This window comes from Tinamus guttatus, unplaced genomic scaffold (genome assembly GCF_059628265.1).
Source record: "Tinamus guttatus ecotype Peru unplaced genomic scaffold, ASM5962826v1 Tinamus_guttatus_pri_ptg000311l, whole genome shotgun sequence".
NCBI classification, from domain to species: Eukaryota; Metazoa; Chordata; class Aves; order Tinamiformes; family Tinamidae; genus Tinamus; species Tinamus guttatus.
Genome location: NW_028288845.1, coordinates 1,937,088 through 1,952,980, shown reverse-complemented (window position 1 = coordinate 1,952,980; position 15,893 = coordinate 1,937,088). Strand labels below are relative to the sequence as shown.

The 15,893-nt window shown below is 40.1% G+C and overlaps 1 protein-coding gene across 1 annotated transcript in view; it reads left to right on the top strand.

Annotated features, from left to right (window-relative positions):
* IRS1 (insulin receptor substrate 1) overlaps positions 1-14,376 on the top strand; it is a 49,231-nt gene extending 34,855 nt beyond the window's left edge. Inside the window, exon 2 of the mRNA XM_088528499.1 lies at positions 13,321-14,376. The gene's annotated coding sequence lies outside the window, so the exon portion shown is untranslated. The remainder of the gene's footprint in view (positions 1-13,320) is intronic.
* The last annotated feature ends 1,517 nt before the right edge of the window (positions 14,377-15,893 follow it).

The following is a 15,893-nucleotide window of genomic DNA, read 5'->3' as shown; positions in this document are numbered from 1 at the left end:
TGCCCCCCAACCTGATAAAGGCTAAATCAACTCAACATAAAGCTCAGGCTACTTTCTTACAAGAGAGCTGAGCCTTTTTTAAACTAAAAACAAAACTGAGTAATTACAATGAGCAAAACTACCAGAGATGCTGTTTGCAGGTGAATGGGTGACTCAATTAGCTGTTGGCAGTGGCCTCTTTTGGAACATGGTGGCCAAACTGCCCTTTGGTGCCACGTGCAGTTTGGCACTATGTAAATTTTGAGGCAGTGCTAACAGTAACACAAGGACTGTGATCCAGTTTAAAAGTGATCTTAGTGTTTCTGTCAAATAATTAATGTAAAAACTACTTACAGACAAGTGCTAGTGAAAGCTTTGAAAACTTCTGAACGATATATTTTTTTGCATTATTTTGATAAGTCTCTGCAGGTAATTTATACCTGTGACTTAATAGTGACTTGAAAGATGGTGCATACTGCAGACTTTTGAAAGAAATATTAAAATATGTCTCAAATACATTTGGCTTTATGCTAACCTATATTCATAAAATAAAAGTGGATGTTTTGAGCATATAAAGGAATATAAGCATGCTTGTGTAAATAACTGCAATATCTGGGGGTGGTGAAGGCAACCAGTGCAGCCGGTTGCCTGTTCCTCCCCTCTACCTGAGAGTGGTAGCATTTCTAGGGACTTTTCCCTTTGAAGTTCTCTATTTACTCAGCCCGAAGTTTAAGCTGCCTGACATTGCAGGAAGTGCTGCAGTTTAAAACTACTGTCACGGGCTTGTCCTTTGTTCAGGCACAGCATGTTTTGATTTGTATGGAGAATATTTTCAAGTGCGGATGCCTTAGAAATGTAAACAATTTGGAGGGAAAATGCAGCTGGTTTCTATTACTATTTAATAGTCTGCTCATCTGTGGCCTCTAAGTAATGGCTGCTTGTTTACATTACAGAATATAGATTATAATTTTATAAACATGTTGTTTATGGTTGCCTATTAGTTTCCTAAATATAGGAAAGAAAAATGATATGTGTAGAAATACCGGAAGTAAAACAGTCACCGAAATCAAAATGGGACAGTGCGCAGGGAAGTAAGAGGGTTTGTGTGTTCTGGACTTCCCTCCCCCTCGTTTAGGTATGGATGCTGCTATAGTGAAATCTGCTTGTCACTTCATGATTTCTGCTTATTAGAAGTATTACTGACTTGGGGTTATTATAAATTAGGATCGCAGCTTTGTTTTTCTGTAACTGGATCCAATTTGTAAACTGTAAAGTCAAGGGGAAGATGTCTTCTTTAAATCTTTTAAAATAAAACATCAGTAGATATGTATTCTTCCCTGTTTTAATTACTGCTTTCAAGTAAGTACTGCAGGATATTTGCAGAACCCCCTGTCTTCCTTACATTTTCATTACTTTTGTAATGTAACTTTTGACAGAGCATGGTTTTGTTTAGGGAAGTGGAGCATTTCGTAGGCTTTTTACACTGCAGGTAGTCTGTTCAACATTTAAAACATACAGCTTAGAACTCTCACACCTTTCTGAATATATTTGTACTAACTGATGTCATAGAATTGCTCTTACTGGAATATTGGTGCGGAAATATTGGTTATTTACTTGGTTCTTTATACTAAATTGTACTAGAAAAAATCTTGTCTAAAATGATTAGCTTATATTGTGTCCTAAATTCTGCTAATGATGCTAACGCTAATAGAGTGTTATAATTCAGTTGTTTACCATGACTACTGTTCTTTTGAGCATGTATATTAAAATCAGATTTTTGCTTAAAAATCAAGTGAACATCTCTATTATAATTACCTATATTTTGGATGGTGAAAAAGTAGAGCGTTTGAATTGCTCATAGTTTTTAAAGCTTTTAGTCTGTAAGGCTGATGCTGCACTGTGTGTGCTTGCAAGCCCAATAGAACTTGGTGAATCTTTAGCCAGAAATTATGACTTGTAGCCCAAGGGAATTAGAGAGAAAAAGGAAAATTTGACAGGTTATTTTACGTAGTCTAAGTGCCAGGACTCAGACCTATAGAAAGAAGTGTCTGTGGATGCATGCTATCCCATTTTGTTTGTACAACAAATTGTGACTTTGTCATGACTCTTGGTTAAAATTAAGCATTACATTAAGCATCAATCTCTTGGTAACTAGAAACTGAAAGAAGTTTAAAAAGCAGAAAATGGTTTAAAGAAGAAGGAAAGATGCAATTGTTGGGACTGCAGAGAAAATATAATAGAAGTCTGTATCATTAGCCATACAGGAAATATTTATATGCGGAAAATAAATATGTTTATTTTTCCCTCTCCTTCCAAGGTAATTGTCATTTCTGAGAATGCTCACAAAATTTGAACTGGGAATCATAAATTGTGTCTGACAGTTCAGATACTTCTTTTTTAAACTAATATAGGGAGCTGTCCTGGTTTGTTTGGGGTTTTTCATTTTTTTCCAGTAAGGCAACTGACCCAATTTTTCCACACAACTGTAACCTACTTGAGCTCCAGCAATCACTTCCTCTTGGCATACACATATTTATAGGTGCTGTTCTATTATACCCTGTGTGTGTAATAAGTAGAAAACTTATACTGCAGGAAAAGTGATAAGTTATATGGTTCTGACAAAATTCTGAACTTCAAAGTATATATATTTTCAGTTCCACATAATTGCAAAGTTGTTTCCTTCTGCTCCCTATATGATTTAAAATGAAGAAATGTACTTTCAAAAAACCTTGTACTAGAAACCTGCTATCCTTCTATTGAGAAAACAGATGGGCATATAGTGAGATCTGTCTGGTTGTGGTATTTGGTTGTGTTTTTTGTTTTGTTTTTTTTCCTCAAAAACCCATGTAAATGGAAGCTTTGTATCAAAAATGCTTGTTTTATCTTAATTAAAGTCCATTTAAGAGAGATAGACCTACAATTAGACTTTAAAATAGTTTTGGCTCTGGCATTGGAATTATGATACAAAGTAGAAGACCAAACAATTTCTGCCATTCTTCATATATTCTCCTAAGTGTAGCAAGGCCTTTGAGTCCCTACAATTGGAGCTGCGCAGATTTCCAGACATACAGAGGAGGTGACAGCCAAATGCAGTACTCATTGGATGAGGGAAGGAATTTGTGGGGAGGTATTTTTTTTTTTAAAAAAAAAAAAAAAGCTTGAAAAGGCAGGGAAATAAAGTTGGCTCAGTGAACTGGATAGTTCACTTGGAACGTGATTTGTTCAACTTCTCATTATATTAAAGTGTCAAGAACTTGATTTTGCTTTTGCTTTCTGAAGGGGGAAAGTATTTTTCACTAATGCTGTGTTACCTTCAAGAGCACTTTTTTTAAATCCATGTTAGCTGGGACAGTGAGTGAGGTCTGTTTCATAGTTTGGTGGATTATTTTTTTATTTTTCCATCTGTCTCCCACTTCTCTCTTGTCCCTGGAAATGTAATACCTTAATTTTATCATGTCAGCTGCATGAGGATGTGCATGAAGATGCCTGATGCACATCTTTGAGAGTCTTCCAGTTCTAATTTTGGGAAGCTTTTAGGCATGCCCATTTGCCCATTTGGGGGCCACTGTTACCCAAGTTGGTGCATTTTCAGGTTAGTCACAGACACAGAAGCTTCTTGCTGTTGCTATTTCTAACCCTCTCTGGCTTCGCTTCTGCCAGTTTTCCTATCACCAGGGAAAACTGTTGCCGTAGAGTAAGTAAAGGCTGAGTGTAACTCAGTGGCAGGAGTTCCAGCAGAAGACAGGGTTGAATGGGACCCTTGGGAGTCTGGCCTTTGGAAGTGAATTCCCCCTAGGTAGAATCAATAGCATAGCTGTTTGGTTGTGAGCTTTGTGGCTTGGGTAACATTTCCAATAATGGTAATCGTGGCAAGAGTTTTCTTTAAAATCATAGTTTCTTGTCATGATGAGATGTGATGAGAACAACTTTTACCTACAGTCGCTTTTGTAGGTGTAATTCTGTGCAGTCTCAGAACGCTGGGTTTGTGTTAGTTATATTGACTGTTAATGAGGCTGGTCAATTTTACATTTGACATCACAATTTTAATGACTGAACTATTGAAGGTTAGCCTATTTATGCTGTTAGTGTTTTAAAATTATCATATTGGCAGTTCTTCAGGCTGTAAAAGATTTACTGAATGAAAATAAAGAAACAGCAGTAAAGAACTTGATTTGTCTAATCTGTTGTTACAATTAGTTTGGATTTTATTCACAGCTGTATCCAAATGGGCATGCAAGAGCCTGCCAGGTGGTGCTTCCTCTGTCCATATACTTCTAATCTGACATAATCGCATTGTTTTGAACCAGAATTACATTTCTTTTGTGCCCTTTCATCACCTTATTTCCTATTTTCCTGTTACTATCGTTTCCAAAAATAAATCAGGTGACAATAGTTTTGAGGACCTAATCTATATACAAACAAGTATTTTGGTGTTTAAACGGTACGATGCCTATTTCAGCCATGAACTGCTTCAGAGCTCATTAAGTTGCTCTGTGTTGTTTTTGAGATTAATCCCGTTGCAGTCCAAAATATCTTAATTGCTGAATCAGTGCGAGTGGAATGGTAGAATTTTTACTTTAATAGTAAAGCTTTACTTTCTTATGTTGGAATTGATCTGTTCTTTGATTCTGTTATTTGAGAAAATTTGCAAGCATTATTTATCTTCTTAGGCATTAATTTTCCCCTTTAATTTTCAAGTTAGTCACAGAGACTAGCTCATGGCTCTACTTACTAGTAGCCAGGGTTGTGCCCTGCACAACGATCGGTCCCCTGTGAGGCGCCTGCTGCTTTGCTGCCTGGCTCTCAAACACGGACTCATTCCTTCTGTCAGGTAGCAGTTCTCATCTCACAGTCGAGAGAGATGGTCAAAATCTAATTCCCCAGGTGATACAGCAACTGTGCTTCAGCTTGATACCTGAAGACAGAAGTCTTCATGAAAAAAGTCACATGGGAAATAGATGAGGTAAATATTTTATCTATTCTACCTGAGGCAAGACCAAGTGACTTGGGTAGAACTGCTCAGGGAAACAGTAGGAGAACCAGAATTAGCTTCCAGGTCTCTCTGCTTCCAGCTGTGCATGTCAGCCTACACCTGGGCTGCATTCCCAAACGCAGCATCTTGCTGCTCTGAGCTTGGAGCAGGACTGACTCTTTGAATTTCAGTTGCCAATTTTTAGTTCTCGAGGAGTCTTAAACATCAGGTTCAAAAGTGCTGGGAAGAAGGAAAAGTAGCAGATGACTTCACCTGACAAAGTTTTGAAATTTATGGCAGAGGGAGGGAGGGGAGGTCTGGATGATTCTCTGGCCCTGTTCTGACTTAAAACTAGCTTAGTTCTTTCTCTAAGTCTGGCCTGGTTCTGTGCACCCTGGTCACCTTACAGGATTAACCCATGAAGTCCATAGACAAAAACCTCATTTACTACTCACAGCTGAACCTTTCACCAAAACTGCTTCTGGCCCATTCTAGTACCACAAATAGTGTGGCCTGATACAGACACGGAGCAGAAACCACTACCAGGCATCCTGAGTGAGGCTGTATCCACTCATGAGTCAGAACTGCTCCTCTTAGGTAATGAGTGAAGATTTTTGGAAATAAATATGTGGATATGTATGGATGAGCATGAAAATAGACTCTTATTGCAATAAATTCATATCATATGATGGGCCTATAAAATTTCACTTGATAAAGGAGAAAACAACTGATCAACGCAGTCAGTTTAATTGAGTTGATATCAGACTGGTAATAGTATTTTAGTAAAAGAAGAAAAATGCTAAATCTGTTGTTAAATAATGATTTCCTAGTTCATCTTCAAGTTGTAACACACTCTACTGTAGTTTTTTGCCCCCTGTCAGGAAGGAAGCCTATCAAGAAGCCTTTGGGCTTCTCCTTTTACTTTGATAAAGCCCAACCTCCGATTTGTTTTAACTGTAATTTCTGCTGTGTGATATATTTTTTGTATTAAGGCATAGTAAGGTCTCAAAATAATGGATAGTTTCTATCTACCTCTTCTTTCCAAGCTTCCTGTTGCCTTTTTTTTTTGTCTGTTTCCTGACATGTTGTTCTAATCTCCGCTGATTTCTTCACTTGCTTAGTGTGTTTTTGAGACTGTGCCTTTCAGCGCCTTCCTATTATCCTTTTTGATATTTAATGCGCTGTTGCTGAGAATTGAGGAAGTATTTCATCCAAATCACTGAAGAGCTTCCTTCCCACGCTGCTGCCAGACACGGTGCGTAGTCGAGCTCCTTAATTTGGAATGGCAAAATTTCAAAGGCCAGGTCAGCTGGCCAGGTTCTCCCCTGCAGGGCTTCTGCGTGTCTTCCTTTTCAATGACATTTTTCTTCTGTCTGGTTCTGCTGCTTGCCTTTATTTGTCTGTTGAGAAGGAAATGATTCCAGCTATGCAGAATTGTGTAAGTCTTTGCTATAAGATTGAACTAGCACAATTTAATGCGTATCAAAAACTAGTTTCAAGCTAGATAAGCCTGTGATTATGTAGTTCTTCAACATATTGTCAGAGAAAAGTACATCTGGCAGAAAATGAGTGCTGTAAAGAAGTGAGGTCAAAAGAGCATGGGAGGAAGTGCAGTGTGGAGCTGGAGGAATGGGGAAACAGCCCGGGGTGCGGGAAAGGCCTCCGAAGTGCAGATTCATGGAGAGATAGCGGGAAGGAGCAGCTGGGCACCCGCGGCCTGGTCTGCGAGGCCACAAGGAGCCAAGTGCCGCCGCGGGGCCGACCTGCTGCGTGTGGCCTCGGGGCCCTCGTGTGAGGCTGGGTCACGCTGCACTCTGTGCTATGGGGCTGAGGAGGAGCGAGGGCCCTGACAGGCCTGGAGATCAGCGGCCTCGCCACCGAGAGCCGTGGTGGCCGCTCCGACTGCTGTGGAGCCCCGGGGAATTCCAGGCTGCCGGGCAAATAGTAAAAAAAAATTCCGGTAAGAAAACTCCTCTGAGAAACAAATTGTGTGATGAAGATATGTTTCTGGCTGCTACTTGTGCTAGTAATCCTAGATGCTTGCACATGAATGTTGTTTACTTTGACAGATAACTAAAAATTAGCATTTTTAGTCTTCAGGCTGTGAAAAAGTATGGAAGCATAGCTTTAAAAAGCTAGGAAATGGGCGCTTCGTAACAGCAAGAGTGGAGTGTTGCTGTGGAGGCTTCCTCTGCTAAAATCTGAGGACTGGAGCAAATGACTGCCTATGTTGATGACTGCCTATGTTGATAAAAGCAATTGATGAGCAGCGTTTTCCCCTTTGAAGGATACAGACATGGAAAGTGCACCCCAGCTTTGTTTTTTTGTTTGTTTGTGTGTGTGTGTTTGTTTGTTTGTTTGTTTTTCCTTGACTTAAGAACAGGTTTTTGGTCTTCAGGGGGAGCTGTGAACACCCCAAAGCTTTCAGGGTTTGACCCTTCAGCTCCGTGAACTGAAGGACACAAATTCCAGAAGGGTAAATGGCCACATTTTCTGACTTGGCTGCTTTTTTGGAGTCTTTGGAACAGCAATAACATTGTCCTGTGAATGCTGAAGCTAACTAGGTACACACTTAGTCTTTGGTATCCATAGGCTTTCCTGGAGCGGGAGAAGAGCCCAGGCTTGCAGTGGGTTTATCTGAGGGTTCACCAAGCTCAAGCTGCCAAGAGGATCAGAGAAGTGTTACGCGAGGTTATGGACATGCAGTGTAGAATCCAGTGAAATCCTCTATTCCCTGAATTCATAGCCAATGTTTTTATTTCAATGTTGATACCAAAGCAGTTCTCTTGATGTAAACAGAACTCCATCTTCAGCTGCTCGCTCAGCCTGAATTATTAGTGAAGAAAGGGAAAAGATCCCAAGGATCTCCTCCTGTGAAGCTGGAAGAAAGAAGCAAAACAATCCTGCTTAAAATGTAACAATTTGCACCAGCAAAACTCTTCTGTGTTTCCCATTTCCTTGCAGAAACCCAGAATCTGCAGGCTGTCCCTTGCTTTTCTGTAACTTGGGTAATCAGTGGGCAGTTGTTTTGCATTAGTGCTTAGCTCTATCACTACAAGAGAAGTTGCAGAATTCCTTTTAAAAACAGACTCTTTTCCAATTAAATTAAAGCTTGTTTTGAACTTTGTCATATGCTTCTTTTAGTCTTCAAGAAAAACAAAAAGAAACTCTCATTCTTTTCCAGAATTTAAAGGAGAAAATACTTTCTCAGAAAGTCAGTGCTTTGGAGGGTGGCACACTGGTGTTCAAGCTCCTAAGTGCTGTTGGTCCTGCTCGAGATCCCTTAAATAATGTTTCTATTTACAAGCTTGGCGAATTGCTTTTCCCCGTGTGCTCCTGCGCCAGGCCAGGCAGCCGGCTCGTTTCCTGCTCCGTGCTCCGCGCCGTGGGAGCAGGCACCAGCGAGGCCCGTGATGCTGTCGCGCTCCGCCGGGCCAGGCGCTTCCTCGCAGTCAGGCCTCGGGTTCCACCTGTGCTCCTGGCCTTTCTTGCCGGCTGAAGCGGTGGGATTCGGTTTGTCCTGCGTGTGTTTAGATTAAGTTAAAATCAAGCATACAAATTCTTTGCTAGGCAAAGTGCGTGCATGGTTAGTTTGTGTCTTCTGGCTATGCTTAAAATGTAGGAAATGAGAGGAGGAGATCTGAGAGTCTTTTACTGTTCATTATCATACTCAAAACGTCCCCTCTTCAATCCCCCCATTTCTTTCTGGCAGAGGACCCTGGGGAAGTTGACATTTAATCTGTGCTGTACCCAAAGGGAGTTATTTTTGTCTAAACTAATGGCAAAAGACTCTGCCATCTCCTATGGGGTGTTAGGATCCTCCATCAATGAGTGACAACTTTATATGGAGAGCAGAGAGAGGCTGAAAATACCAAGTGTATTTACTTGGCCTGGCAGCGGAGTATGTGGTGAAAGCAGCTGATCAGTAATTCCTTGGCTTTGACATTGGCAAGAAAGAGGAAATAGACGTTTTGGGGGTACAGTGAAGCAAGGCTCATCCCCTAGGCTTATTAAATGTAAATTACAGCCTGTCAGGTTCAATAGCAATGTTGTAATTACCTTGTTTAGTTCTATTTTGAATTCCTTTTGTTAGAACTCAGGCTACAATTAACACACGAGAGCAACCCTTGTTTCTTCTTGTATTCTTCCTCTCTTTAATGCACATTTAAGATGGGGGAAACTGTACCATACATTTGCATCTCTTTGGAAATAGGATATTTGAGCTATTTTAACTTTTGCGTGATGTTTAGTTGCTAATTTTCAATCTATCTGAATGGAATACTTTGTGCATCCCATCCGTGGGCATGCCAGCAATACCCAGAAAAAAATGTAAATAGAGGGTGCTTATGATCTTGAGGAGAGCAAGAACAAAAGCCATGGGTAAATTCAGCTTTTAAGAAGCCTTGCACAGTTTTGTTACAGTTAGAAAATGATTCATGCAAATGTCAGGAGGACAAGAGCTGTAAATGAGCTTTTCAGTATTACTAAATGTGTTTACTTTGTATTAGATTTCAAAAGATACTTACCACATAGACAAATGGTGCCTAGATCATGTTACCTGAAATTGGCAAAGTTCTCTATGAATCTTCTAGTATGTTTTGGTAGGGACTTTTATTTTGGCCTTTTGTTCCTGACCTCTTGTATTTTCGCCTAGGTAGATGTGTTCATTATGCAATAAATCACTGTATGATCTACACAGAGCAAGATACATGATACTGTCCTAGAGCAACAAACATGCATTTACTTTTAAAGCCTCTTGTTTGGAGCTAGGGGCTTTGTCAGAGCATCTTCCACGGCTCCTTTTGCTCACTGTCTCACAGGAGACGCTGGCGAGACAGCAAGGTTTTGTGGACCTGTTTGATTTAGCAAGGCTGAGGGCAGAGCTGGGAAGTGATTCTAGGATTCTGCTAGATACCTGTTCAGTTTGGTGTGTTCTGCGTGTGTGTAGCAAATGTTGAAAAGCTGTATGATGATGTACCAAGCCAGTCTGGCATTTTCGAGCTGTGTTTTGCCCTGGTATTAATCGGTGATGAAGTATCTGTATTTATTTGCTGCATTAATCACAGAGCTTTGACAGCAACTGTGTTACAAATGTCTTACTTGTTTTTAAAGGGAATGATTCTTTGCAGGGACTTCTCTATTGGTATTTCAGGGGCAAGACACATTATTAGCCCTTAGTTACAAATAAAAGTTTAAAATTAGTGACTGGGAAGCCTTTTGTTTTAAGATCACCTGAGTATTCATTTCTTTGATATATTTTTTTTCTTCTGACTACTACTTTTTAAAACAATGCTTTGAAAGGAAAGAGTAAGTTTCACACTCTGTGTATTTTAAAAAGACTTATTTTTTCATATGAAAACTTAGCTGTCTTCAGGAAAAATACCTTCAAGTAGTCTAGACACTTTGCTGTTGGAGAAGTCAAGTTTTAAGCACTTGTCTCCTCTTCCAGCTCCCCAATAATGGAAATAAAATGAAGTATCAAATTATTTTTAGTTACTGGATTTAAAAATGAGACTTCGGCTGTAATAGGAACTACAGTTACTTGTGTCATATTCAGCCTGGACCAATATTCTTGAGAAGGAAGTATTGCCAGCTGGAACGTGTGCTAGTGTTATCTGCCTGTCTTTTGTAACAGATGCTGAGCAGGGACGACTTGTCAAAGGTGCTTTGTAGTAACTTTTGAAGCTGCTTTTTTGGTTCAGTACATTTTTCTTGCATCACCATTTTTTTCCTTAAAGTCAACCACAAACTGTATTATTGGGGACTCCAGCTGAAGCTTGTGGTGAATAGGAAATAGATTAAACACAGGTTTTCCCTTGTCCCGAGTTGCCAACAGTGATGTCAGTAGTTTTAATGATCCTTACCTCAGCGCGCTGTAGTCCTCGCACTCTCTATGAGAACACTTGTCTGCTGCGCTGTTTTCGTATGTCGTTAAGGAAATGCTGATGCTTGTTGATAAGAAACAATGGGGTATCCAGCTGATGATTTTAAATCCCATATAAGGCACTTCCCCCTGAAGTATACTGTGCTGTGGTTCACTCAACAGGGAGTAAGATCTTGGTTTTCGTGCATTTCAGCTTTTTACGTTCAATTAAATAATACAAATTCTTGAAATTTGTCTTGTTAAGGGTTTTGTTTTGCATTTGTTTTAGTTTTGTACTCTTTTAAGAGTGCCCTTAAGGATATACCTTTAAGGCTTGTGGATTTGTCTTTAAAACAACTGATGTGGGGCTGAGTTCTGGTCTGATGATATTTTTCCAATTTCACTTGTGGTATTTGCTTTTTTCTATTTGATACTTTACTGACAGAGGTACCAATATGTTTTTGCAGAGGGGTGATAAATAGATTTTCTATCTGGACATGTCATTTTCTAATGCTGAAGATGCTGGAGGTGTATAACAAGACTGAAACTAGCCCATGAAAAAACTTATATGTAATATAAAAAGACAAAATTTATTTGTAAAAGAGCCTATTTCAATTTGTGCCCTGCTGGTCTTCCAACTGATTCTGGCTGGTCTTCCAAGTCTTGAACTCTTGGATACTGCAGTGTTTTGACTCCCATTACACGTGCTCAGGGTCTGACTAGCTGAGTGTTGGACTTTTCAGTAGCTGTGATTTTTTTCTCAGTGCTGTTTGCCTAGTGAATTCCTCTGGAAAGTGGTTTCTTTTTCAGGTAGACTTGTTACTCTTTCTTTCTTACTCTTCTGACTTCTGAATCCAGGAATACATGGTGGGCGCCAGCATTTGCAATGAGTTCATGACAGTATGGCTTGGACTGGGTAGGAACGATATGGAACAAGCTCCTTTGCTTAAAATACTCTGCATTTTGCTTAAAACACTCTGAATTTGAATTTAGGTTCCCTGAGTACCAGCGAAGAGGTGAAACATTTGCTCTCGATATTGCCAATTATTATTTAATTGCTCAAACACTTGCAGCACAGTGAGGGGTGGCCCTGTGGAAGATGGTGTGTGGGGTTGGCCGGGCTGTGAGCACAGCAACGGCCTGTCCCTGCACAGGACCCTCGACCCGGCCTCGCTGGGCGGCAGCCAGCACTGAAACCCGCCCCGCAGCCGCGAAGAGCGTGGATGGGCGCTCGGCAGCTCCCTTCAGGCCGTTTAAGCCTTTTCTCCGGTGTCAGTAGTCTTTTCTGAAGTATGGCATTGCTGGCTAATTTTAGGCGCCACATAACTGCAGCGCGCTAAGCTGTGTGCAGATACTCTGGCAGGGACATTCCAGCTGATGACCATAGGAGTTCAGAAGAAAGTTGGAAGTAAATGAGAGATGTGTGAGAGAATTCTCCGGGGAGCTTTCCCAGCATACCACACATCTTCTGCAAGGATAGGCTTGCCTTTCACTTGAAGGACCACACAAAGTAAATTCTGTTGCTCGGGCAATTAAAGAATATAGGACAGGAGGTCTTTTCAGTTTTTTCCTCTAGTGCCTCTATGGGAAGCCTTTATTTGTACTCAGGAAAATATGCTATTTACATGTCTTCTTAGGAGCATAGGTAATATCTAATATAGAAATAGACACACTTTTATGTAAAACCTAAGTCTTGCTCCATGAGTTTTTATGTGAAGGTCCCCAAATGGAAATGCTGGTATCCTTCTAACTGCAGCTCGGGCAAATGCAGTGTTGGTTCCAGCATGGGTTCTGGTTCATGGTGGCCGCTGTGTCCCCAAGGGCCAGGGTGGTGGGAGAGGAGGGACGGGCCCGGCCACAGCACGTGGCCGCCCCGGGATGGCGGCAGGAGAGGAGGGACGGGCCCGGCCACAGCACGTGGCCCCCAGACCGCGGCGCGCGCCGCTCCCTGAGCGAGGTGGGCGCTGGTGGCTGCCGCTCGGGTGCCCTCGGCTGCCTTTCTGCACTTGATAACCGTGGGGCATGGGGGGCTGCACCCCTCGTACGCCGTTCCGCGCTCATCCTCTCCTAGTGAAACCACCTTGCAGGTGACCACTCGCCTCTGTGGGGAGGCCTGATATCTAATGGCTCTTTCACGTGGCGGGTAAAAATGCCAACAGGAGGCTGCTGCTGAAGTTTTTCTTTTTTCTCTCTTTTTTTTTTTTTTCTTGTCACAGGAACTTGTCAGAGTTAATCAGAATAGTCACTTAAATTGTTTCTGCTTAGATGAACCTCTTGCAGTTTAAAAAAGCGTTTCTGACTGCTTCAAATTTTATTGCCAACATCTGTTTTCAAATGCTTTGGGGATTCAGATGCTTGAGTAGGTTCAAGTGTGCCTGCTGCAGTTTTTCAAGGTGCTAACATTTTCAGTTTTGATAACAAAATGAATGAATGTATTAATTACCAAGTGGCTTTTGAAGTGCTTGAAGTGCCTATGATGCTAATTTTCTTTTTCTTTTAATTTCAGAATGATGACCTATACAACCTCAGCAAATCCTTCTTTTAACTCATGGGTATCAAGACTCTAAATGTTTCATGTTATCACAACTAGGACCTCACCTCCTCCTCCTCCTCTTCCTCTGTAAATGGGTACGATGCATCCAGTTCAGTTTGTTTACTTTACACAAACCTCAGGAGTTAGTTGACTGAGCTGCACATCCTGTGTTGTGCCAAGAGAAGCACTGTGACACCTGGACTATGACTCTCTTACTTCATCCTCTACCATAAGGACTTAGCTGGCCACAATGAACCGATGTGCCCACCACTGTGTCATGGTGAGAATGGGTATTTTACTAGCACATTTACACAACTTCATTTGCTGCTGAAAACCTGTATGACAAATCATCATTGTAAATTATTGCATACAAAACTTAATGTTGGTTGAAGAGTATTAAATATTTAACATAGGTTTTGATTTATACATGTACTTTTTTAATTAAAATGTAACTTTTCCTACAGCACATCATTTTTTGATGTGGAACTGAGGTATACTATATTCTGTTGTAAACAGAGTGGGAAACTGCTTAAAACAAGGCTTCTAAGAATAGAGTAGGGTACTATTCTTGTTTTAAGATTGTAATTCAGAAAATAATATAATATGAGTCATTGGTCCCTGGGCCTTGATTGTACAGTCATATTTACTGATACTATCAGTTGTAAGATAACCCTGATGTTAAGTTCTTTCCAAAAGAAAAATAATTTTGTACTCCTTGTAAAATAATAGGCTGTATTAACTACAATGAAGACAAACTTTACTGTACATGGTACTTACAAATGTCAACTTGAATTCATCAATTGCACAGCAACTGACAAAAAAAATCAGAAAAAAAATCAAATCAAAGTCTTCCATTGTATATATTGTAAAAAAATAAAAATAAAAAAACAACCAATAGAAAACCACAAAGCAAAATGAAAACAAAAAAGGGTGAACTTTTCAAATTGACTCTCTCCTTGGAATGACAATGTGGGTGTTTGTAAATTCTGGAAATTTCTTTCTATATGTAATAAACTAGATACTGTTTTATCTGCTTTCGCCTTTTTTTTTTCTGTTAAATTGTCTTAACTGTCTTAAATCGTTTTTCAGGTTTTCTTTTTTGTTTTCTAATTAAGAATGTCTGTGGGTTATCATAGCTTAAGAATAAGAGAAAAAGTAAATTAAGTATAATTAATTGTAGTAGCAATTAAGTTTCCATGAAGTGTTTTACTAAAGCTCTTGTTTCAGTTCTGTGGAGAGCCTTCAGGACACAGTCCTCATTCCATTTAAGCCCATGGAAGAGTCCGCATCAAGCAGATTCAGTGGGAGCAGTAACAGGACTTCAGCATAAGATTTAAAGGACCAAGATGGTTGCCTGGAAGTCAGTGCATGCAGCAGGATGAGGAGGAATTCTTGTGTAACACTGTCCTGTGTTCTACACTGTCTTTGTCCAGGTAGAAATTCTTTAGTGCATAGCATTTGCAGAGCCTTACTTCTTTGCGGGGCCAGAGAATTACTGAGATCCTGCACTTCCACATAAGAAGTTGTCTTAAGTGTTAGTTGGACTTGAAACTACTACCAGGTCCCTGTTCTGCAAAACAATTGTATGGGCTAGTGCATATTCAAGAGGAGCCATGCTCTCAAGAAGCAGCAGAGTTTCCATTACTGTAAGGTCCTCTCTTGTTTTAGGGGGGTTAAAGTAACAGTGAAAATTTGTGTGTCTTCTCGGGTAAAAATACAGAAGCAAAGTTACCCCTCAAACCATTGCCCATAGCTTTCGCTAGCTTAACAAGTTAACATAGATGTTCACTATTTTGATTTGGTTGCTGAATGTTAGGCAGTACGGCAGTTAATTTAGGTTGTTTAGCACAGTGTTTCATGGCTGTTGCACTTTTCTTTCTTTCAGGTAATTTGCATCCTCTAGGAATTACTAGAATGGGTTTGTAGGCTGGAAGCTACTATTAAATGTGAAAAGGCCTTAGTGAATTCATTTAATCTATTTTTTGTGCTGATACATCTATGAGTAAATTACATTTATAAGGTAAAGATTTTTTAAAAAGTAGAAATTGGCAATGATCATTATGCTGATTAGGAAGGAATAGCAGGGAGAAGGGTAGCACTGGTCTGGCGGGCTTGTCCCCATTCATGTCATGAGTAACGTATAGCCACACAAACAGCTTATTAATGAGCTTATTAATGAGGTTAATGTGCCTTCGTAACTAAACTTGAGCCTTTTCATTTCTTTGCACTTTTTTTTTTAATATCTGGGAACTACAAACTTTAATAGATTGGCCATTGTGAAGCAAAGCATTTTAAATCAAAGCGTAAACTCCTCAAGAAATGAGATGTTATCCTTTTATGCCTCAGAACAGATTATCATTTATTGAAGTTTTAAAATGGACAAATGGGATCAGTCCTATATTGGTTAGTAAAATTCATTTGCAGAGGTTTATTTTGTTCTGAGTTGTTTTTAAGTGGAATTTGATGCTTTTTTGAGTTTTTTTCTGGCTCCAGTATTAGGGTTGTGTCAGTTTTCCAAAAAGCTGTGCTGAATGTGTCTATTAGTC